The 24,311-nt window shown below is 42.7% G+C and overlaps 1 long non-coding RNA gene across 1 annotated transcript; it reads right to left on the bottom strand.

Annotated features, from left to right (window-relative positions):
- Positions 1–323: 323 nt before the first annotated feature.
- Positions 324–22,518, bottom strand: LOC142035533 (uncharacterized). The gene is made up of 4 exons (XR_012651910.1): positions 22,037–22,518; positions 16,049–16,233; positions 5,077–7,231; positions 324–2,034 (listed from the first exon to the last, which is right to left on the bottom strand). It is a non-coding gene; the product is annotated as an uncharacterized LOC142035533 (long non-coding RNA).
- Between the last annotated feature and the right edge of the window lie 1,793 nt (positions 22,519–24,311).

The following is a 24,311-nucleotide window of genomic DNA, read 5'->3' as shown; positions in this document are numbered from 1 at the left end:
GTCCTGGCAGCCCCAACAGAGCATGGTCCCTCAAAGGCTGGCTGTGCCACCTCCAAAGCCTCATGCCGCAGCCTGCCTCAGCCTTGCCGTACTTCGGTGCACCCCTGCGCCTGTCGCACACCCGCGCCCATCTCTCCGGAGAGCCCAGCAGCGCGCAGCGACTGCTCCCAGGCGGGAGGCGTCACTGTGGGGGGATGCTCTGACTTCAGGTGGGATGTTCTGACTTCTTGCAGCTTGCTACTGCCAATCCTTACCCTGTAATTTGTTTTTACTGGGCAGATGCCAAGAAAAAGTGTATCTTAAATGCCTTGTATAGTGCTTATTGGCTTTATTATTAGCATTATTATTTACCGGCTTTCAGTGCTCTGTCTGCATTTTCGCCCTAGGAGAGTACTGTGCTGGACACTGCTGCCTTGCATAGGCAGGAAAGAACACTGACCTTATGAAATTTCTGTGGTGCCTAATCTATATCATGTTATCGTGACCATTTCACCATTATATTTGCAGATCAACCTTTCCTCACTTTTGATTTCTGTTCCTTGAGCCGGTTTTCTTTATCAATCATTAAGGTTAATAACTCATCAAGAACAAAAAGCCCTTTAGTCAGCAGCCTATTGACAAAAGATACATTTCATTTTTAATGTAGGCAAGGTCTATAACCAAAAATCACACAATCACTGAATCACAGACTGGTTGAGATAGGCAGGGACCTCTGGAGCTCACCTGGCCCAGCCCCCTGGAGCACGGGGCCCAGGACCGTGTCCGGATGGGTTCCAAGTTATCTCCAAGGATGGAGACTCCACCACCTCCCTGGTGGTACTCGGTCACCCTCACAGTGAGAACGTGTCTCCTGATGTCCAGAGGGACCCTCCTGTGTGTCAGTGTGTGCCCATGGCCTCTGGTCCTGGCACTGGGCACCGCTGGAAGAGCCTGGCTCCGTCCTCTCGGCACCCTCCCCGCAGGTGTTTATCCACATGGATGAGATCCCCCTGAGCCTGCTCTGCTCCAGGCTGAGCAGTCCCAGCTCTCCCAGCCTCTCCTCGTGGGAGAGATGCTCCCGTCCCTTCAGCATCTTGGTGGCCCCTCGCTGGACTCTCTCCAGTGTGTCCATGTCTCTCTCGCACAGGGGAGCTCAGCACTGCCAGTCTGTAAGCAATTGTCCTAAAGTATACTCAGGGGAAGCAATAACACAGGGGTGGGGTTTTGGGGGGGGCTTTTTGTTGGGTTTTTTTTTTCCTCCAAAAGTCCCCATTGCTTTAATTTATAAGGACCTACCATGGTTTTTAATAACTACAGTAAATTTATCATCCTTCAAGTAACAGCAAAGAGTAACAAGTTATTTCTTTTAGTATATTATTGGGAATACAGTTTCTATTTTTTTCCCATTTGCTAAAAAAGTGAAAATAATGGTATAAATTTACTTTCTCTTATGACAGTTAAGTTTTGGATTTGAACCTGGGTTGATAAAAGAGAAATGTTGCAATTAGTGCAAATCCAGAGTGCTAATTACATCTTGTCAGAAAGAAGGCAGCTGCCCCAAGCAACTTTTAGTTGGGTGTTTTGAACAGCAGAAGGAAAAATATTTCTGAAATGAAGGGCAGAAGTTTCTTGCTGTGCCCAAGCCTTCACCAGGCATCAGAAGCACTTTGGGATCCGAGGCATTTGACCATGCTCCAGACAGCGTGTCCCACACAGAACCTCCCCTCCCTGTGTCCGTACGCTGCTGGAGAGCTTGTCCGAAGGTGCCGGTCTGCTGGGGGGACATCTGTCAGTTCAACATCCATGGCTGACATCTCACTTCATCTGCCTTTGACAGTCTGGCAGAAGATACAGATGCTTCACAGCACATTTGGGACCTTTTGCCTGGGGCTTGTTTTTTCGGGGATGACTTTCTTCCTAAGACTTAACTGACTGTGGAGTCAAGAGCTCCTTCCTTCTTGTGATGCTTCAAAACTGTAAGTTGATTGCTTGAATTCTTGGTTTTTATTTTCTTCTTGTAGAGCTTCAGCAGGACCCTTCTACAGACAAGTGCTTCTAGAGGGAGACAATACACATCCCATTTAATTCCCTAAATGGATTTATTATGCACATTCTTTAACTCTGTCTTATGGATTTCAGTTTATACTCTTTTGATAGGACATTTAACCTTTCTTATTCACTTAGAGGAATTGAGATCAGTGTATTTCTCAAGGAAGGTCCATTTATAGCTTTTAATTTAGGGTGAATTATTTGTGGGTTTGGGGACAAAATGAGTTTGTTCCATTGAGTAGTTTCCCAAGTTTTGGCAAGATACTGTTCACATGGATGCTGGATTTCGGATTTCCTGTGCCCCTTCCCATCCTAGTCGGTGATGGGGGTCCCTGCAGCTGCAGGGAGATGGGCATTGTGTCCCGCTGCTGATGGCGAGCGGCTCCCGTCCCTGTCCTGGGGGCACTTGGGGATGGTGGGATGGGGGGGTTCAGCCAGGGCTCTCCGTGGGTCCCTAGCCGGGGTGATGCAGATCGGGCCATGCTGTGCGTGTCTGTCTCCCACGGCCTCTGCTCGCTCCGGGGGAAGGAACACCCCAACAGCAGATTGCAGGGTCCTGGTGGTTGTGGTGAGGGGGCTGGGGCGGTCATTCCCTGAGTGGGCGAGCCCCGAGTGGGCTGACACTTGTCTTTGGCAATAGACATATTCAAAGCTTCTTTGACACGTAAACATGATGCTCTCACTGTTGGATGGCTCACGCCGGAGCTGTTCATAGCACCTCCCACTCTTTATATGCTTTTCCTTGACAAGTAATGAGACTGTCAAGCAATTATTTTGTTTTCAATATAACTACTAGTTAAAATAATTTGGGCAAACTCTGCATTTTTTATATCATCAGATGATATCTGATGTCAATTTCCACCCATTGGTAGGCTTGGCTTTATTTTTTCCGATAATATTCTGTCTTCTTAGGTTATTCAGGAGATCCTTTCTAGCCATTGCAGGTGTCCCCTTACTGCTGGGACAGAACACAAGGCAGTGTGCAGGGTTCACAGTCCCAAAGGCTCAGGTTAGGGTGCAACTGGTCCCCCATGCCCTGATGGATCTATAAACTGCTTGTTTCCTTCAAACACCTGAGACTTATGTCAAGAGATAATTCTTCCCTTATCCTTTAAATCCTTCTACCTACAAAAAGTGACAGCTGCTGATGAAATGACAATATGAGCCAACCAGCGATTGCTGCAGGCTGTCAGCTGGGATAACTGGAGGGCTCGGAAGGTTTAATTTCAATTTGAAATGATTTTATATGGGAAAACCATGAGTGATAGGGTTATAACAGCAGCTGACAAACACGACCACATCACTTCGCGTTTGCTTCCCATTAACTAACTCTTTGCCTTTCTTCCTTTTAATGTCACATACACTTTTGGAGTCATGTTTCAGTTTAGATCTTTAAACTTCCTGGGGAAGAGGTACTCCCAATGTTTTCTTTCTGCAGAGCAACAGATACAGAGGGTCACCAGCTGACACTGCTATCTGCAAACTATAATTCACTGGCTTGATTTAATCTCTGAGAAAATGGGTAAGCATGATTGCACATGACACCGGATTCCCTCTGTTGTCAAATACATCCAGAACATGGTGCAGTTTGAATTATCAGAAGGATAAAAGTGTACCAGGCTAGTCAACCTCACCATAAATTCTGAATTTTTCAAAGTTTAATAAAGTAGCCTTTGACGATGTCTCACTCAGATGTCCAGGGATGCTTCTGGAAATCAGCAAGCACCACTTCAGCAGTCAGCTCAGGTCCCAGCAAAGCACCTCTGCCCTGATGGGGCTGGAGTGGAGGACAGCAGGACAGTCTGGACAGCAGGCCAAGCAGCTGGGCTTCCATTTTCCAAAGGTCCTGCCTGTCCCCTCCCTGCCCGCGGCCAGCCGGCAGGGTCAGGAAAGACCTCCAGCTCCAGGAGTGCTTCCACAAGGCTGCGATGGCAACGACCCCTGTGAAAGTTGCCTTTCCCAGCTGGTACTACTATGGAAAGGGGGTTTAGGGTTTTTTTTTTCTTTTTTACTTGAAAATTTGGTACAGCCACCAAAAAAATTTTCCCTAGATTTAAGTATTACTTGTTTCTGCCCTCTTACAGCAAGCTTCTGTTTTCTACTTCTAGTTTGGAGAATCCTGCAGATTTTAAGGGTATCTATCTGGTTTCTTCAATTTTCCAAGAGAAGGATTTTGATTATATGGTAGTCTGAGCTCAGGAGGCTTTGGAAATGAGCAGTATTTCAGCCTTCACCACATTTCTGTTGCTTAGAGTGCACATCCCTTTATTTTTCACTTGTGATTCTTTAGCTAACATGACGTTAATTGTGATTGGAAAATGATTGAGTCTGTGAATTGTGAAACTGTTCTCTCTTAACAACATAGCAAGTATCGCTTTGATTAGATTGCTCTCTCCTTTCATTACTGAACAACTTTAAGCTTAAAAAGAAGTTAGAAGTGAATAATATTTGTGTGGAGAGACTCTTTCCTGCTCACTAGTGAATAGATGTATGAAAGACAAACCTGCTCTTACGCACAGCCAGAGCACTGTCTCCTCTGTGATTGCTTTTCAAGAAATAAAAATAAGGATCTGCTCTCAAGGACTAAGCACAGTGTTTTCCATCAATCCGCCCATTAGGACTCTTCTGTTTGGAGACCCACCATACAACATCTTCCTATTTGAAATTACTTCAGTGGGAAGGAAAAAAAAAAAAAAAAAAAAAAAAAAAGGCATTGCAGGAGAAAGGCATTGTGGGAGTGCCATCCCTGGAGAGAAATGTGGAGATAAGAGCTGTGACCTGGGCGGGGAGAATGGACATCTCCCTTGCTGGAGAAGAGTGCTGGCTCCCCTTTTCTACTGGACACCCAGGGAGAAGCATTCCCCTCTAGGGGAAAGTAACTTTCCTACTAAGAAATACCATCTATCAAGTAATAGCTGTGGAAATATGTTGGTTTAAATTCTTATTAGTATCTTAATCCTTGTACATTACAGAGGACCCTATTTAATTTCCTATTAAAGCCCTGGTATGAGATGTAAGACAGGCTTTATGCTGCTACATCTTTCTTACCTTCTGGAGGGATGCTCATCCCAAGCAGGCAATGGCCTTCTGGGGGTCCTCCTCATGCAAGAAGGCAGAATCAAACAATGATTAAGAAAAATCAATTAGAGAACTGTTTGTTCAATAATTTTCTTTCATAACTGTGTTACTTGCTTCTCTTTGTGTTCATCACATTTTCAAACAGTCACCAGTCAGTGCTGAAAGGGTGACCAGACATCTCCAGCTGGCTAGTGTCGAAACACATTCCCAGGGTGCCTCCTCTCACCGTACTTTTAATTAGTGCAGATTCTGTGTTTTGATGTATGTTATAGGGACTACGAGGGATCCCCTGGAGGCGTATTTCTGACACCATATGACAAACCTGTAGATCCATCCTATGATTTCTTTATCATGTGTAAACTAACAGTACTTGCGCATCTATACATCACTTGCGCAGTGAGCTCTCTTTTAAAGCATGTATTTATAATGAACAGTGATTTTGGAGTAAAATCCTGTAGTCTTTTCTGTTTCTCCAGGTAATATGAGAGTTAAATTATCACAAGCCCATTTGAAAAGATGAGGATCCACCTCTGCATGTTGCAGAGAGGGCTATTTGCTATTTTAAAACTAATTAATGTTAGATAACCACGATAATCTACTCTCCAGAGGGTAAAGATCAGTAAAGCTGTATTTTACTACAGAGCACTACACCAATTTACATCACGTGACAAGGTAGTATATTGTATGTATATGAATTTGATTTTTTAAAACCATTTTTTTATTAGTGATAATGGTGTCAGTAAGGGAGAAGCTTTCAGGGGAGGACTTTCCTCTGAAGAAGTGTTGCATTATCGCCTTGGTTTCCAATGCACGATGTAGACTAGACACTGCTTTTAATAATAAGATGCATATTTGTGCCCTGTCCTTAATTTGGTGAAAAATCTTTGTAATCCTATAGAGTTCATAATTCATGACCTTGAGAGCTTACCTGCTTTATGGCTATGCATTTCAAAGAGGATAGAGCAGATGTCTTTATAGGGTAAATCCGTCCAAAGCCAATGCAATGCTACAGCTTTTTGCTTTTTAGCACAAGTACTCCTCAAAATAGAAATAATTAAAAATTTTTTTTTGTCATACTAAGAGTGAGAGTCCTCATGAGAACTTGTGTGTATTTTCTTAGTGAACCTTCTGGAAAAAGAGTCTACACAGCTCTTCACAGTGTCTCATTACTCAAGGTAGGATTTGCAAGAAGAGGCTGAGTCAAAAATAGATCATGGATCTGTGCTTGAATGATCTTTCCAAAAAGGAAAGAGTAGAGCCCCTGCTGCCCACCACAGACATCAAAGTAGATGCACCATATGAACAAACAACCCGTATATCCACCTCCAGTAATGTGGAATCAGCATCCTGAAATCTCTTGTTGTCCAGCCCCAGGAGCCTGGCAGCTGTGACAGGGTGGTCCCCAAAATTTGGCTCAGGCAAAAGAGACAAGTGTGCCAAGAACTAGAGCACAGTTTCCCAGTCAAATTAGTAGTTAATCCCACTCTGGGGTAACAAACAGAGAAATTTAAAAATACATTTCCAAACAATAAGAAAAATAATAATAATACAACAACAAAACCCTTTATTTTAAACCCACTTATAAATTAATAAATGAAGAAGCTCATTAAAAATCAAATAATAGCCAATTATTTAGATAATTCCAATTAAAATATGTTTTCACATAAACTCTTAGTGCTGACCCAAAACCAACTTTCTAGTTTTCTCTGGAACGCCAAAACATAAATACAGAATCAATTGTTTCTCCACCATATTTTGCTTCATTGCAAATTAAGGAAAACCCATCAAATATACAACATTATTATTAATGCCTAGGTTTGGCATTCTCCTCTGGAAGTCTATTTATCTCCAGAGCCTGGAGATGCCCAAGTAGTAGTGAAAGGAGCGATTACTGCTCATATAAATTTACTCAGCTAATTCTGAAGACTCCAGTAGGAGATGTGCAGCAGTGGGAAACTGCAGCACCACAGGACTCACCACAGGCTGGAAAACCAAGGCATGGATCAGGATAAACACACTTGTGGCTGGCTTGCGTTGTGCGTGGGACGGCCATGATGCTCACAGCTCTCAGTTGACTTAAATTAATTGGTTCAGTTTTGCTCACGAGCTCTAGGCACACGGTTACCTGCAAGGTATTAAGAGTTCAGAAATTTTGTGGGGGTCACCTCACCATGGATACTAGAGTCTGCAAAATATCTGCTCTGATGTAATCAAAGTTGTATGCTGCAGAATACTATGTAAAATATTTCTTCACAGTCTTTAGTCAAAGTAACTCAACCTTTTTGGCTCTGCCAAGACGAGCGAGAGGTAACACAGCAGCCATCCAGCAGGACTAAGCTAATGCATCCTCCTGCCTCGCCTTTAGAAGACGCGTATCTGTCGCAGTGATTCTCCCCCCGGTCCTCTCTAGATGTCCGAGGATGTGTGAGCCTTGCCTCTTCCTATTCCTGCTGCGTGCTCCTGGCAAAACTGCTGCAGAGGGAAAGGCATTTCCCGGCACCGTCGGCAGCTCCGAGGAGCACGCTGCCCAGTTAAACCTAAGCTGAGACCACGGCCGGCGTCACCACCAGAGCCCCGGGCTCGGCTCGGCCCCAGCCCCGTCTTGCCGGCGCTGGACCAAGCCCTGGCACTGTGCAAACACCCAAAAGGCTGAAAACTGGGTCGTGACTCCTGGGGGGGACCCTTAAAAACTCTTCCCACCTGATGGGGCTGAAGTGCAGGGTGGACACTGTTCGTCTTAGTAGATCTGCAGCGACTGCAGTATGGATTGCAAGGAATTGTTTTAAAACACTTTGCTTAGAAAAATTAATAACTTGCCTTTTAAGTCCCTTTTTTTAGAGTCTGCACAAATGCAATTGAAATGATAATTTTAGGAATTTAAATACAGCAGAGAAACAGCAATGACATTATCAAATTATAAGTAAAGATCACTTATTTTGTTTCAACCTTTATAGTGAAAATTATTTTCTTATTAAAAAAAATCAAAGTGCTATTACAATTTTCCTGGGTTTTTAAAGAAGTAATGAGCAGTAAACTCAAGCAATTATTCACGTATATTATTAAATGTCACTGTGAAACAACTGCATACTATGAAGAGGAAGAGACATCAATTCATGGAGGAAACGTTGGGCCGATTTCATACTCGCTGAATTCTCCTTCCTCAATGAGATGCCTGAATAATTTTATGCACAGCATTTCAAATAAAGGTAGAATTCTTTCATATCTATTTGACTATGAGTTTAATTGAAATGCTTCTTATACCATCTTGTGTGTTAATTCAACCAGCAAAACCCCCCTACATGCTCCTAAATGATAGAAAATTAGATTGCATATCACATTTTAAACATGATATATACTGACACTGAAGAATTTGTATTGCTTTTACCAATTCAATACCTCAGAGTTTGCAGTCGTCTTTATCCCCAACAACAATTACTCCATCAAGGGCAGTTTTAATGAAATGTCACTCTTTAAAAGCAAGAAACAAGGTCAAATATCCAAGGTGAAACTGCCCGGACTCTTTGGAGGGGGAGGAGAAAAAGACACCTTCAAAGTTTTCTGTTAAGTGCTTTATTACTTCTGATAGTACCTAAGGGATCATCAGAGTGTCATCATGTTTTATTTATATTTATTTCCTAGTTAACATATTGTTATTACTACTTAGAATTTGATATGTTAAATTCCACATTAACAGGAAATAAAAAAATGCAATAAAATGGGATCCAGTACAAAATCTTAGAAATCAACATACAACCCTATTTTTTTTCTAATAAAAATATAGCATTTATTTTACTTCCAACTCCTAATTTTCTGCGATTTCGAGTCCATCTGTGCAAGAGGATGCAAACTGCTCTCACCCTGGCGCAGGTGTAAGCTCAAAGCCACACAGCTGGGGAGCTGCTGGGGGAACAACAGAAAACCCGGGAGGGATCACGGGGTTCCTGATAGGGATTTTGCAATAATCGAGGAGAAGAATGGTTTCAGAGGTATGCAGACTTCATCAAGGCAATGACACAAAATTTCCCCTAACGTGAGGTAAGTCTTAAAAACAAATAATCCACAATCTATGGGTGTGTTTGGTCTGTTTACCAGCAAGAGGTGATTCAGAGACAGAGGAAAGAAGGCGGCAGAACTGGGAGTCGCTGAGATGTCTCGATGGAAACAGAGGACAGAAAGCAGAAGAGCCTGGAATTGTTATTTTCTGAAGTTGCTAATGACTCTGAAAAAAATTATGGCCTGAGAGACCACAGATACCAAATCACAAGTGTCTTCTGCTGAGGAACTTCGGTCTGAGGGACATAATTTGGAAATCTCCGGGTGCTGGTACAACTCTGGGCAATTCCAATACCCCTGAGCAGAAGAGGGAGTTTTCCAAGTAATACAGGGAAAGTTTGTAACAGGCCTCATTTATCAATTAAGGAGAAATTTATAACAACACCTAGCTAGCTTAGATTCAAGTGATCACAGCCTGCTTGGTGCTAGCTTAGATTCAAGTGATCACAGCCTGCTTGCAATAACAAATGTTATTAAAATGAAGTCCAGACTTCATAATGTAAACAAATCATTAAAATTCTGAAAACAGTTATGATCAATTTTATAAAAACATCCTGAAGTCCTTCAAAAGGCCACCGTATGGTATCATCAAGAAAGAAGGCTATACTGCCTAAAGAAATATCAGCCAAAGAAACTTCAACTGACCTACAGGAAAACTGCGGACATTTGTATGAAAAGCAAACGGAATAAAGGGAAAGTGAACAGTAATGAATATGCATGAGGGGTAGAAATCCAGAATAATATTAAGGGAAGCGAAGGACAGAAGAAAAATCAGTATCTAGCAGGAGTCAGAACAGTACAAATAGCTTTTCTAATGAACATTATGAATAAAAATAATTCCAGTTATGGGATTAGTGTATTTTGAGATGGAAATGGAAACCTTTTCAAGTATAAAAGGCAGGAAAATCCAATAACTGTGGCAGGTCTACACCTGGGAGAAAGCCATACCATAGGAAGATGAAGCACTTCTCTTTCGAGTATTAACTCATGACGTATATTAGAAAAATGCTGCTAAGCCTGGTCTTTAAAAGCCAGAACCTCCAAATAAATAAAAATATTTTAAAAGATTTGGCCATGGGGCTCTCTGGACCCTCGGTGCTCCCTCAGGACTGGTACAGCTTGGGTTGTGCCGGCATGCAATGGGCACACAGCATGGCACAGGCAGCACAGGGCTAACAGACTGCCAGTGGTGCCAGGAAAAATAATGGGACAGCTGATAAGGGACTCAATTAATAAATTGAGGAAGAGTAATATAAATAATGCCAATCAAGTAGGGTGTACTGGTAATAGATCCTGTCAAACCAAATTGACGTCTTCTTTTAATGAGATTATGAGCTTGGTTGATAAAGGTAATAGTGTTGTTGTAATGGATGTCTGTACAGCATTTGAATTGGTACCACATAACATTTTAATTAAGAAACCAGAATAATATAAAGTGCACATAATAAACATGCAGTGCATTAACAACTAGCTAACTGGCGGTTCTTGACACATAACTGTGTGCTTTCCAGATGAGGTGCTCTAATTCCAGATGCTATGGCTTGGTTGGTATAATAGGTCACATTAGCTGCTGCATATGGTCCTTCCTGGCCTCTGATCTCTGTATCACAGTATTTGGAAAATGTTTTTAAACTTGAGATAGTTGGAGAAGCTATTTAGAGAGGACTGTGCTCTTTCTATCTCAGATGTCATTAGCGTACAGAGCTTTTTCTTTCTTTTTTTTTTTTTTTCAAAGAACTGCATGTTCTCTGCTTCTTGTTGCTTAAACTGCATTATCCTGAGTCCAGTGCGATTTCTGATGTATACTACCTGTTGATTTTAACAGCAGAGGATTCACTTTTTTATTCTTCCAGTCGTTGCTCTGCAGATCATTTTATGTCACAGTCATGCAAACGGGACCATCAGATGGTGTTGTGGAAGTAGAAATGGGATTCTGGAAGGAGGCTAGTAAACCAGGACAGAGGATGAGAGCACTGTGCTCTAGGACTATTTTTCTGACCTGCTTTCAGCACTATTTCTCCATGTTTTCTTTGACCTTGGTAGTTTACCACCTATCTTGACACCTGTACACACCATTTTTCTCTGAACTGCTGCAATTTGGAGTCTTCAGCATCTCAGTCCTCTTCCAGTCATTTTTTATTTGCTCTTTGGTCAGGAGCCTAAAATTCCCTTCTCTTGCCAGCCTGCAGCACCCATCAGTGAGAGGGGGATTGTTAGGGTAGGAGTGTTAGTCTTGGTTTAGTTACCAGTGCTATAGGTTTGGTACCTCTAGCTTCCCACAACTTAACTATGGGACCACTGCTGTACACCAGAGCACATGCCTGAAAAAAACACAAATCCTAGACTGGTTGTAGCAATGATTATAGCCTTCAACTTGCTTTAGAAGCATGAGATAGAAATTAGCACTGAACAGAGCACAGGCTCTGCTGTTTACTGAGAAACACAGGTAAAAGGGGTGTTGTATTCTTTTCCTTGAGAGAAAAATCTAGCATAGAATATAAAAAGAATACAACAGAGAGGAATGTGTGAGAAATGACGGCGTGGCTAATTTTTCTCTATTTGTTCTGTTTTGTTTTAGGCAGTGACCCTTATCGTACAACATTATGCTAACCATGAAAGGTATTGAATGCAGACAGCTCTTACACAGTTATTTTGATACTGTACAATATCCTTAATAACATATTCATTTAGAGTTTGATTGATGTAAAGTTATTTCATCTTCTGGCTGGATGTTTTCAGATGATGAGTATGAATCTGAATCTATTATTATGGCAATCCATTAGATATACCCCAGACTTCTGTTTCTCAATTTCTGAATGCTTTTTAAAATATATACACACGCACACACATATATATATAAAAATACACATATAGCCTTACACACAAGTACTGATGTCAATGCTCAGTACCTGAGGAGCCCTAAGGACTTCAACATAAATACACAAACAGCAAAGTTCAGGGCAGAGCTAACTCTTTTGTCTCCATCTAATGCAATATAGCAAATAAACAAGGATGTATGGGAAGTCTTCTGAATACGTAGGAAGTCTTCATTACAACTACAGCACATGTGACTCTGCAATAAAATAAAAGTGCTGTCACTTAATGTGGTGCTACAAAAGGTGGTTATGAAACTGGAATGTACATTGCTGTAAAAGGCATTAAATATCTGCCACTTTTCACCAAAATACAATTTACAGTATTTTGCTGCAATAAAAATAATCAGCCAGGATTTCTAAAAGATGATTAGTAATTCTACCTCAGTGTTTGAGTGTCCAGCTCAAATCTCCTTTACGGTGGCTGATTTGCAGAGGCATTTCTGGAAATCTGAAGTCTTTTCAAGCTCAGCATCTAAAAGCTGGAATACCCCAAACCACAGCTTATCTTCATAAATGTTGTCCTTAAGGACTGTGGCAAAAATTAAGCACAGTGTGAAGGTCTAATTTTCTGAATGACAGCATAAATCATAACTGGAGGCAGTTGCTTAATTAAAGCTGTGCAAATAAATGACTTTTCAATGTTCTGGCAGTTCCAAGAAATCCAGAAGTCATTTCAGGTCAAACAAAATGGTTCATTTAACCCTTTGATACTCTGACATATTTTGTTGCAGTTTTAAGCTTTCCTTAAGCATTTACCTCTGAAACTAAAAGGTATATTGAAAGACATTTCTTAACCAAAATAATGAAAATATAAGCTGAAATTACTTTAAATCAGCAAACACACACATTTCATTGGTGACTCTGAAAATTAAGTTTTGAAGTTTTGGTCTAACTTTATAATTTCCTAATGTAAAAAATCAGAAAAGCTGGAACAAGTTTATGACCATTTCATTGTCACCAATACATTTTCTCTGTCAAAACACCAAATGTTCCAATTTCCAGCTACAAGTGCGTGGGGCAGGATGGTGAGTGAGGCTGAACCAGAGTCAGGATGAACCGTGGTTTCTGCCACACACTCGCAGAAGGGGAGGTCATCAAGAGTCTTACTGGGTGAATAGATAGCAAGAAATAAGTTGAAATAAATTACTTTTTAGGAAGAAAAATGTGTAAGGGCTTCTGCTTGGAATATTGAAAGTAATTAAAGAAAGAACTGACAACAAGTTTTGGAATCCCTTAAAGTGTCAGTGATGTGGTGGACTCTAGCACATCTACCCACCACCCCTGCATCCTCCATCACTGACAGCGTGGCAGAAAATGGCTGCAACTGAAAATGGTGTTCGACCTACTCAGTAATGGCTTTATCATTAAAATGTTGAGATAAAACGCGAATCTGAAACTGATTGGCAACCTCATTGCACCTAAGTCAGAGAGCACTGGAAGTGGGAGCGAGGTCCCCAGCACTCCTCACTGAAGGTCTTAATGCCTGGCAGATGGGACGAGGACAGCCAGGTCTGTGCCGAGACCCTCCTGGTGCGCCCCGTCTTGCAGGGTCTAGACTTGCCTTTCAAACCTCTTCTTCCCATCTAAGTGCATTTCTGTTGGTGTCAACTATGACTACGCTGTAAAGAATAAAATAGAAACAAGGCAGATTGTCATATAAAAATGAACAGATGGGGAACCTATATTTAGAAAACAAACAAAAAGGGTAGGGAAGGAGGTGCTTGCATGTGAAAGGAGAGATTTTTGTGATGTCTGGCTTAGTAGCGCTAATTATTCCTGGGCAAATACAGTGGCCAGCTAATGTCAGTTGCCTACACTGGATAAAATCTGATTTTAAGATAAATGGTAAATCCTACACATCCCAGAGATGGTGATAATGCCTCCAGAGAAAGGCCAAAGCGGGCAAGATTCACGTGTGATCCCAATAAACGTCTTGTGATGAAACTGTTGGTTTAGAGCGGTCACATTTCCAGGCTCAGCTGAATGCTTTGCTGCCTCTTGGCTTCCTGATGTGCCGGAGAAGGCAGGAGGAATTCCCAAATAACACGCTATTCATTTCTTCCTGACATCACAGCGCGATGTTTAGTGATCTATCAATCTCCTATTACAGAGCATTATTATATTCTACCCAGGCAGGCTTCCCCTTGCCTGTTATTTAGAGTGGACCTCTGTCCTCTGCTTCTCATAAAAAGCCTTAAAAGAAGCTGCAGTGCTATATTTAGAGCCAGCCCACCTCCCAGCACCATCTTCACACATGAAAGCACAGTATGATTTGAAGAAAAGTGTTTTCATTTTAAACAGTTTCAGAATCAGAGTTACCAGAATGTGATATCATTTTACACTATAACAGCAGCACCGTGCCTGCTGCTCCTGCTGATGTTTGCTTATCTGGGTTTTATACCTCCATTGGACATGTTAAAAGTGAGGGGCTAATAGGCAGGCTTCTTGACATATAACTGCTGCTAAAATGAAAAGAAGGAAGAGAGGAAGAAAACCCGAATTAGAAAAACAAGAAGGGCTCTGCTTGTGGAGAATTAGCAATTACACGCTGAGTTTCTGATAACTACAGGGGATTACTTAATATTTTTCTGATCAGTGATGTTATAGGATTGACCTTGCCTCCAAGAAACTATGCTCCATCAGAAAAGCAGACACATTTTCATTGCCTTTTAAATAACTCTGAACATTTTACAAAAATTATATGCATTGCTATAAATACGTCATACCTTTCTAACATTCAAAGGCTCCATTTTTAAGAGCTTTACACTTTTTTTCTCCAGAAATCAGTGATTTCAAGGTCAATTTTTATTTCCTGTACACATTAAGTGAACTCTATCAACTAGTTCACTCATGGCTTCACAGCTGACCAACATAATTTTGTTTTCCCCTTAATTCAGCAAACTTATTTTTCATATACTTAAGTCTCATTGACTTCAGTGGACGCTAAGCACTACCTTATTAATTATTAATGTATTTAAGTCACAGACTGAAGTGAAACCCTAGTCAGTCAAAGGAGGACTATTGAGAATCACTTCAGTTTTGGAAGAATCAGTGCAAATCTGTGGATGTCATGGAAACAAAACTTTTTTTTTTTTTCATGTTATTTTATAGGGGTGGGGGGTTTTGTTCCATTTGGAAAAAGAAGTACAGGGAAAAGTAAAAAGGGGTCTGAGAGATCAGGTCATGAGGCTAATTTTGTGAGATAGTCAACCAGTTTTGCAAAACAAAGAATTTCCAACAAAAATTAAATGTACAGCCAGGAAACAGCCAAAAAGCTGAAAGCTGAATTTGTGGTATGTAACATAAATGTGATTTCTCAATATAAGGATAAATAAAATTTTAGAAAATTTCAGTATTTCTGAAACGTACCACTACCAACTACACACATTTCATGTTTTCTGAAATCACATATCTTGAACGTATACGCTTCAACAGCTAACACACAATTTTTTACTATTTTCATTTTTTACACATTCACGTGATAGCATTGAAATATAATTTCAAATTCATATATCTTTACTACGTCTAACTTGAAATTGCACCTAAAGGAATGACTGTGAAAGATTAATGGCACAAGCACTTGCGGTAAGAATATGAAAAGTGATATCCTTGTCTATATCCCATGTGCATATTTATGTGGAGCATGCCATAAATATCCTGGGGAGATGCTGGCTTGTCTGCACAGGCTGCTGTTCCTGGGCCACACAAAATGGATTTACCTTATGTCTCATTCACTCCCTCTACCTGCAACCCATGCAACAAAAGCTGACGAGACGCAAAGCCTGCATGGCTGCACCCTACTCCCAGAGGTTACTGTTGCTCCCTGGATTAGTGATTGTGGTTGACATCTTGTGAACAACTCATGGTTATTCAGGATGAATGGCTAGAGCTGGAGGACACGAGCTCTTGCGCTCTTTATGATCTCAAGACAGCAATGGTGAAATGCAAAAATGCAACAGGAATTTGGCAGAAGTTATCCCACGTGGTGAGAATTTTCCCCGAGATGAACTTACATAGGAACATGAAGAGCAAGACAGACAATCTTGGTTAGTATGCGGTGGCAAGACTTCTTGATAACACAGTCACCGTACAACATTCAGGGCACCTCTCTTGCCTTTGGCCAAGACCTCTGATGAAATCTCAGTCTTCCTGCAGGTATGCTTCTGGTGTATGCTGTCTGTCATTATCCAACATTTCACTGCAACAAAAGAAATCAGCAAGCTGACAAAGGTATAATTATAACATTTATAATTATATCTATGTGCCAGGAAAACAGACACCAACGCTGACAGTGGCTGCCTGCTGTTGAGGTACCAGATTTTGATCTCCCACCCCAGCTGAAGCCTCAAGCCCAGACATTGTCCCTCTCCTGTCTCGCTAGCTTTGTCAACAGGAATCATCACCAACAGGAGCATTACCAGGCTCTGGAGAAGATGACTGCGAGGAATACTGCTCCTGGCAAACAAGCCATTTTCAATCCATTAGTATAAGCTGTTTTACTCCAAACCTCTTTAGCTCCTCTCAGGGAAGAAACTTTTTACTCGCGGCCATTTTTTCCTCAAGATGCCTCAAGTTTCCATATTCCCAGAAGCATCTGCTCCCTAATCACCCGTTCGCAGCTTGCTCAGCAGGTCCCTGCCCGTGCCCCACTCCCAGAGGTCTGGGTGCACTGCTGTCACCTGCGCCCCACGCTTCCTGAGGACGGCACAGCCAGCACAGTGGCCCTGGGATTGCTGTCAGCTTTCTCTTCTACACAGCGGGACCTAACATTAGTTAAAAACTGTGACTCTGGCCAGGGGGGGCTACTTTGAGAATTACCAGTGCAACAGAAGCTGCTGCCTGATGTAAACTCCAGGCGGACAACAGATTTGTCACCAAACTGAACACCACCTTACAGGACACTCGGTGCTAAATAGCTGTTTGTAGTGGCCTCTACAGAGCCTGCTGCTAGTGCATCATCACAACTTTTGCCTTTGGTCTCTAATATTTCATGCTCAAAGCCATTACACAAATAGGGTAATGCTCCTGCTTGGCCCAGGGCTCACATTAAATCACAGTCTTCAAAGACACCTGGCAACTGATGTATGGGAAATACAGCGGGATCAACTGCTGACTTGGACAGGGAGGTGATTGCCCTCTTGGGGTACCGCTATGCTGTGGAGGTGCAAAGCAGTGACCCTGCTTTCTGTGGGATGAATATCCACACACCGAGCTGTGACATGTGCCATCTTTAGTTCTTTCCTCTTCCCCACTGACACAGGCTGATGCAGGAGGATATTAAATAAAGACATTACATTTATTTGCTATTTCAGTGTCCAAACACGACAGCCTAAACCCCCAAATTTTCAATATTTTTACCTTTTACATGAAAAAACCAGGCTGCTCAGCAATACACAGGAAAAACAGACTGCTCAGAAGTAGGCAGAAAAGAACCCCAGGTTTTGTGCAGTACATGTTCTGGTCCTGTTCACATTGCAAGCCGTAGCATTTTGTCACAAACTCATTTTCCAAAGCATATATTTGCTCCCTATATATTAGTCTTAAATTTAACCTGCTGAATCTAAACCAGACTATTTTGATAAAATTAAGGGGCCAAAAAAAAGTAGTATGAAAAACAACTTCAAGGGGTGTGTGAGTTAACCTAAGCCATCTCCCACTTTAACTTACAACTTCATTTAGCTCCTAGACATGTAACATCAATTTGACCTCAATTAAACCCACTTATTCCTATTACAATTCACCTCTGCATTTGGCTCTTTGTTTTACAATGCAAGCAGATATATTATAAAGAATAATTCCAATTATTCTCTGTGTGTGCTGATGGATTAAAGATGACATATGGCCTGGTGGAGGGTGTTTGGAGGAAAAGGGCCAGATATTGGGAATCTGGAAAAACTCTCTCTATAGTTAAGCACTGTTATCGCTGCCAAGTTGCAGAGCCCAGGCATGCTGCTCTGACTTTAAATGAGCGAAGCGACTGCTGCAAACTCAAATGCGGTCGCAGAGACAAAGTCGGAACATTCATCATGGTGGTAAACATCTGCCAAGCCTCATGTCTTCAGTTGGTTGCAGGACTAGATCTGCACTGGGCAGGCATATACCCAATGTGCTTGTTCAAACTGGTACCAAAACCCAGCAGCACACTTTTATGAGGTCTCTGGGGCTGTGCCGCCTTAATGTATTTCACGTCGGTCTACTTTCACAAATGTGGCAGCAGAAGAGTTTCAGTTTCTTTGCCTACCAAAAAACAGTGATTAAATGCAGTGTCTGTTAGCAGCACCAGATACATAGGATACAGTCCATGATACTTAATATTTAAACAGATTTCCTACATAAAAATATTTTACTTCTAATAATATATTTTTACACTGACTTCCTCATTAGGTCTTCTGAAATACAGTAACTCTGACATTGTCCTAGCTATAGAAGACATCTTAATGACACAAGCAAATGTAAATGGCTTTTAGAAAACCACCCCAAAGCAGCTTCTTTTGCATGATATAAAGCAGCACAGATCCACCAATAGAGTCATCTTGATTTATGCTGGCTGTAATTCTTGCCCACAATATTTAACAGCTTTTATTAAATATTTAATTATCTTTTTGAATACTTTCCTTGATCTCTGCCCTTTTCTCCTGGGACGGGCTCCCAGGCAGCCAGCACTGACACTACTTCTATAAGAATATTAAATGTTTATAGTGATTTTTATATCGAATGATCTCAAACCGCTTAACAGAGTGGAAAGGATTAGTCATCTCGCCTTTGAAACAGAATACGTCCTCCACTCTGCTCGGAAAACATTATTTACCGCAAGTTTTTCAGGGGAGAACTAAGAACACAGGGGAAATGTAGACAGAGCCAGAGGTTAATTATTCAAGCGTGAATCTGGCCAGGACAGTGAGATGAACCTCCCTCCTTACTTCAGGGAAGATGCCATGTGATCCTTAAGTACTGCAACTCATCCCAGCTCCCGTTTTACTTCTCAGCTAAAGAGGGTCATTTACATCATTATAGGTTGGACTCTGAGGCTAAAGGATGCAATGTGCTAAATGTGTGTTTATCCTCCTCCTTTTTCAGCTGGAATTTTCTACTTTGAGTTTAACTAAGTGAGAAGCTTTCTTTTTCTTACAGTATAAGCCAACAGCTTAGAACAGCACCCAATTAAAAGAAGAAATATTTTGCTGCACTGCAGCACATGTGTGCAAGTACAAATGGTGTTGGCAATTTTAAAGGCTATAATAGACTTCTCTTACCAATGGTCTTTCTGGCTGTTGAGGGGAAACAGCTTAATGCTCTAAGGCAAATAACCAAATGCGTTTCTGATAATAACCCGGTTCTGAAGCTGTGAATCAAGGAGGCAGTTTGCCATGTGCTGTTCTTTCAATATACATGGATTGAGGGATCTCATGTTAAAGTAGTAATTTATTCTTGGCTTGTTTTAGACAGCCTCAGTTTTCCATAGAGTGTTCCAGCATCCCAAGGAGTCTCTTTAGGAACTGAAATGCAATTTGGCACCTGGAATGTCCTCATATTTTATTTAAACAACAAAATGTATCTTAATTTTTTATGTGTGCAATACATATTGATATGCCAGAATACTGAGAAGAAATTGCTTTCTGTTTTTCAGCAAGGAGACTTATGGGTAGGGCGTTTATGTGGGACTTTTTGAATGAGCACAAAACCCTCCCACAGCTATTAGGTAGGAAGAATTTTTCATAGTGCCATTGCCAGTTCACCAGAGTTACCATGGTCAGCCCCTCACATGGCCATGCTCACAAGACAGAAATCGCCATGAGCACTTGTCCTTGTCCTTTAATATCTCTAGAACATGCCACCACAAAATGTCACAAGCTTTTGATTTGAAAATGCTGTTGTTTAAGTTAATATATGCAGTTTGAAGCAGAAGAGTGAAATCCCAGCTGAGGTGGAGTCTAACAGCATGTCTACATCTGGATGGAGCCCTTACCATCAGGTTACCATGGCATTACATGTTGACAACACAGAAATCAATTTTGACAAATGACTTGCTTTCCTAAACCTGTAGCAGTTTAACATTAAAAACACGGGGAGACAACACATGGTGTCAGTCATAGAGCCTAACCAGAAGAAATCCAACCAACCATCGCTTCCTGCTCAGAAGCAAACTGATGTTGAATAGAGCAAATGGGTTTTACTTCCCGATAGAAAACACTGAAAGAATAAGAATCAGAGTTGCACAGTGAAGATCAATTGAAATATACTTATTTTCTTCTATGCAACCGTGAGTTTTGACTCTGTATGCATACATAAACACATATTTACTATGCTGAATAAACTCATAAATTATTCTTTAACTGCAAGAAACTATTAGATATGAAATCACGGGAAAGTTATTAAATGGGAACAGCTAATGTTTACAGAATGGGTAGAATCTGCCATTCTGAACTGGTCTGATGTATCAATAGATAAAATATAGGAATCATAATAAAAAACTTCTACGTGGACAACAGCACAGCCGCAGTATTGGACCAAAGAATGTAGTTTAAACTTCACTTCAGCTTCACTGAAGGGGGCTGATATGCCTTTAATTACTAAACCACAGCAAGCAGGCGGGTGAACCAAGGGCCTATCCACCCCCTCAGTTAAATTTAGAACTTACAGAGGAAATTAACTTCAATTTTCCCATCATTGAAAGTGACGGGATTATTTTCAGTAATCCCCTAACTTGACTTCCAGAGAGCCATGGTTCAGACCTGGCAAGGTGTCTGACTGCCCATGCCTCGGGGTTGCATTATAAGCCCAGACTCTGCACACGTGGAGCAGAGCCTAGAGCACTCAGCTGGCTGAGAAATGGGTGGATATTGCTACTTTTGAGGATGTGTTTTGCGTGAGGCTTCCAGAGTGGCTGAGGGGATCTATGTGCCGTGAGCCCCTTGGAAGGTGCCTAGGATGGGTCTCCAGTGGCTGGGAAAATCCCACTGAGCAGTGTTGCTCCCCAGCTTTATAAAAGTGGATTCTGAGTTTAAAATTACTTTGCAGTCATTACAATGCTGTTTCATGCGTTATCTTTGCCAGGTTTATACCAATAAATGACCTATACAAAGCTATACTATTCTGAGACAAGCTTCACTAAATTATTTTTAAAATTTAGACTCTCCACTCCATCCTGTGCATATACATGTTCCACAATACATGTTACACAGTTCTTGGAGTCAATCAGGCAGGGAAAATACAGTTCAGTCAAGGACATGTTCTTGTGTTTTAACATCTCTCACTTTCCCGATTCCCATCCTCTCCTGATGTTCTCTCTAATTTTTTTCCAACTCTTAAGCCTTTCGCTTTCAGGAAGGGCTAATTTAGCTCAGTAACGCTCTTGTAAAGTGAGGGAGAAGAAAAATGAAAAAGCCAGTCATAAAGATGGAGTTATATACATTCAATATGTAATGACTATACTTAAGATGTACTTAAAGACAATGGGCAGCACCTTCATTACTGTGTTATTGCTTCTTACAGCAAAGTTACCCCATTACCGACAAATAAATCCCAGAAGCCCATTGTACAATGATTGTGATTTTTCTTTCACGAATACCACAAAAATACACTAAAAAAGCTACGAAAAATTTTGACCAAAACTGCAAATAGCAAAGTGTTGTGGTTTCACCCCAGCCGGTACCGAAGCCCCGGGCAGCCGCTGGCCCCCTGCCACCTCCCCGGCCGGGCCACGCTGGGATGAGGAGAAAACGGCAAGAAAAGCTGGTGGGTCGAGACAAGGACAGGGAGGGATCCCTCCTTCCCTCCCTCCCTCCGCCCCCACTGACGGGCCACAGACAGGCTCAGCTCGGGGAAGACGCGAAACCGGTTTCCCTCGCTGCCAACCGACTCCAAACGAGGAGAACGAGGAGGAAACCCCGACCTGCGAACCCCTTCCCCCCAGCCCTCCCTCCTGCCCGCCTCAACTCCGCTCCCGCTTCTCTCTCCCTCCTCCCCCCGGCGGCGGGCAATGGCGGTTGGGGTCCGCTCACCACACGTTGTCTCTGCCGCTCCTTCCTCCTCAGGGGGACGACCCCTCACTCGTCCCCTGCTCCGCCGGGGGGTCCCTCCCGCGGGAGACGCTCCTCCGCCAACTTCTCCTCTCTCCCCGGGCTGCAGGTGGGCAGCTGCTGCCCCGCTCCCCTCCACGGGCTGGGCTGGCCTGGCCTGGGGGGGGACAGCCTGCCGCCTCACCGCGGGCGACGGGGGCGTCCTCCCCCCCTCCTCCTCCTCCTCCTCCTCCTCTCCTTCCCTCACCTCACCTCGGCGGCGGCCGCAGGGGGCTTCGTCCCAGCCGTCCCCCTGCGGGTTCCCCTTGGGCTTCTGAAAGGCGTTCGTTCTCCCCCAGGGGCTCCTAAAGGCGTCCGTCCGTTCTCCCGGGGGGGCTCCTAAAGGCGTCCGTCCGTTCTCCCGGGGGGGCTCCTAAAGGCGTCCGTCCGTTCTCCCCCCGGTGTTCCCGCCGTGGCTGAGGGGCTCGGCCTGGGCCGGAGGCGGGTCCGGCCTGGAGCCGGGGGAGCTTCCAGCACCTTCCAGCGGGAGCCGGCCCTGCCCGCCCTGCCCCGCCGACAGAAAAAATCGCCGCACGAACCCGAAACACAAAGAAATTCTACACCCAAGACTAGTAACTTGTTCTTCTTGGAAATATCAAGAGATCTTGAAGGCTTTTACTCAGCACTAGAGTGTTTGTCACAGGACAGGGGGTTAGACACAGAGCAGCAGCTTAAGGATTTAGCGTTTTTCTTTGATCTATTCCAGTTCATCCCCGTCTCTTATTTCAGTTTCTTTTTCATTTTTAATGTAAATGTGTGCTTGACAGAAGTGTTAAAAATGTCATAGAAATAAATTGTCACTGATACATTTTTAAATTTATGTTTTCTTTAGAAGAACTGTTGGCAGGCTCTGGGATGTTCTAACATTCATCTCCCTCGTGAAATCCATCAGCGATCACAGTGAAAAGTTGGGACCTTCCACATCATCAGGAATTAGCCCAGCTCTGCTCTCACTGGGGAAAAACATTCACATTGACTGTGGGGGCAGAGGTAGGATATCAATGGAGACTTCCGAAAACCTGAACATTTGGGACTGTTACATGGCATTTCCATGCAAAAAGCATCCATCCTTCTCCAGGTGCTGGTGGGGTTTTGTCCCAGCAGAAAGGAGTGCAAGGCCAGCACAGAGCGGGTCTGTGGCTGCCGCTCAGGACCAGAGCCCTGCTCAGCCTGTGGCTGCAACTCGGGAGGAAGGTCCGTCCTTCCCAGTATTTCTATGCTTCCTGATGTAATCTTCTTTGTTGAATTTTCTCACTCAGTTTCTGGACAAAACCTGTAACGATGACAGAATCCTGCAGTGACTTTAAATCTACACTGAATACCGGTGGGACTTTTCATAGTAAAAGTTAAGTGCTGGGAGAATAAGTCGGACGTTGTGTACATGCGTTATCTAAAAGGCACAAGAACCTCATGAGTCAGGTTTGGGTGCCAGTAGGAACTGCAAAGGTCAAGTTACCCCTTAAGTCAGACATCCCCACCTTGGCAATGAGAGATGGGGACTGACCACAGCGTGAGCATCTCTTCACCTGGAGAAAATCTGGCTGACCGCTGCCCCCCCATCACTGCGGGATAGGCTGCTGAAAGCACTGGCACAGCACTGGGGCATGCTCTGATGATTAATGATCAAAAATCACTTCTCGCTACTCCTCTGCTGACTTTACTTCACTCACTGATCGCTAATCTTCCATGATACTGCAAAAGCTTGCAAATTTCAAAGCCAATTTGATATTAAAAAAAAAAAAAAGGAGCGAGAAGGAAACAGATACAAAAGCACAGCACAGGAAGGATGATATTATGCTATGATGGATGAAACGAAGCTCCCGTTTTCATTGCAAATGGTTGGACATATGGACTATAATTGGGGGACTTTTAAGCAGAGATTTCAGCTATATCTCACCACAGCAGTTAGTATAGCTGAAATGCCTGACAAATGAAAAATAGCATTGCTTCTCACAACTGCAAGGTCACCAGCAATTGATAGTTTGAATATATTTACATACACTTTTCTCCTTCTCAGTGAAGAAAACGTATCAATACAGAGGTGATTTTTGTGAGGATTTGACGTATGCTGCTCCTGGAGAGGGATGAGGCACAGGCAGAGATGTCTTCAGCAGCAGGGCAAGGCGATGGGGAGGAAATCTGATGCTTTTGTCACAGACCAAAGGCAGAGCAAACTTTGGCCACAAAAACTTGGACAAGGCCAGGAATCCAAAAGCAG

The sequence above is a fragment of the Buteo buteo genome, chromosome 10 (assembly GCF_964188355.1).
Source record: "Buteo buteo chromosome 10, bButBut1.hap1.1, whole genome shotgun sequence".
Lineage (NCBI taxonomy): Eukaryota > Metazoa > Chordata > Aves > Accipitriformes > Accipitridae > Buteo > Buteo buteo.
Note: the sequence above shows the minus strand (reverse complement) of the source record. Positions and strands in the feature narration are given on the sequence as shown.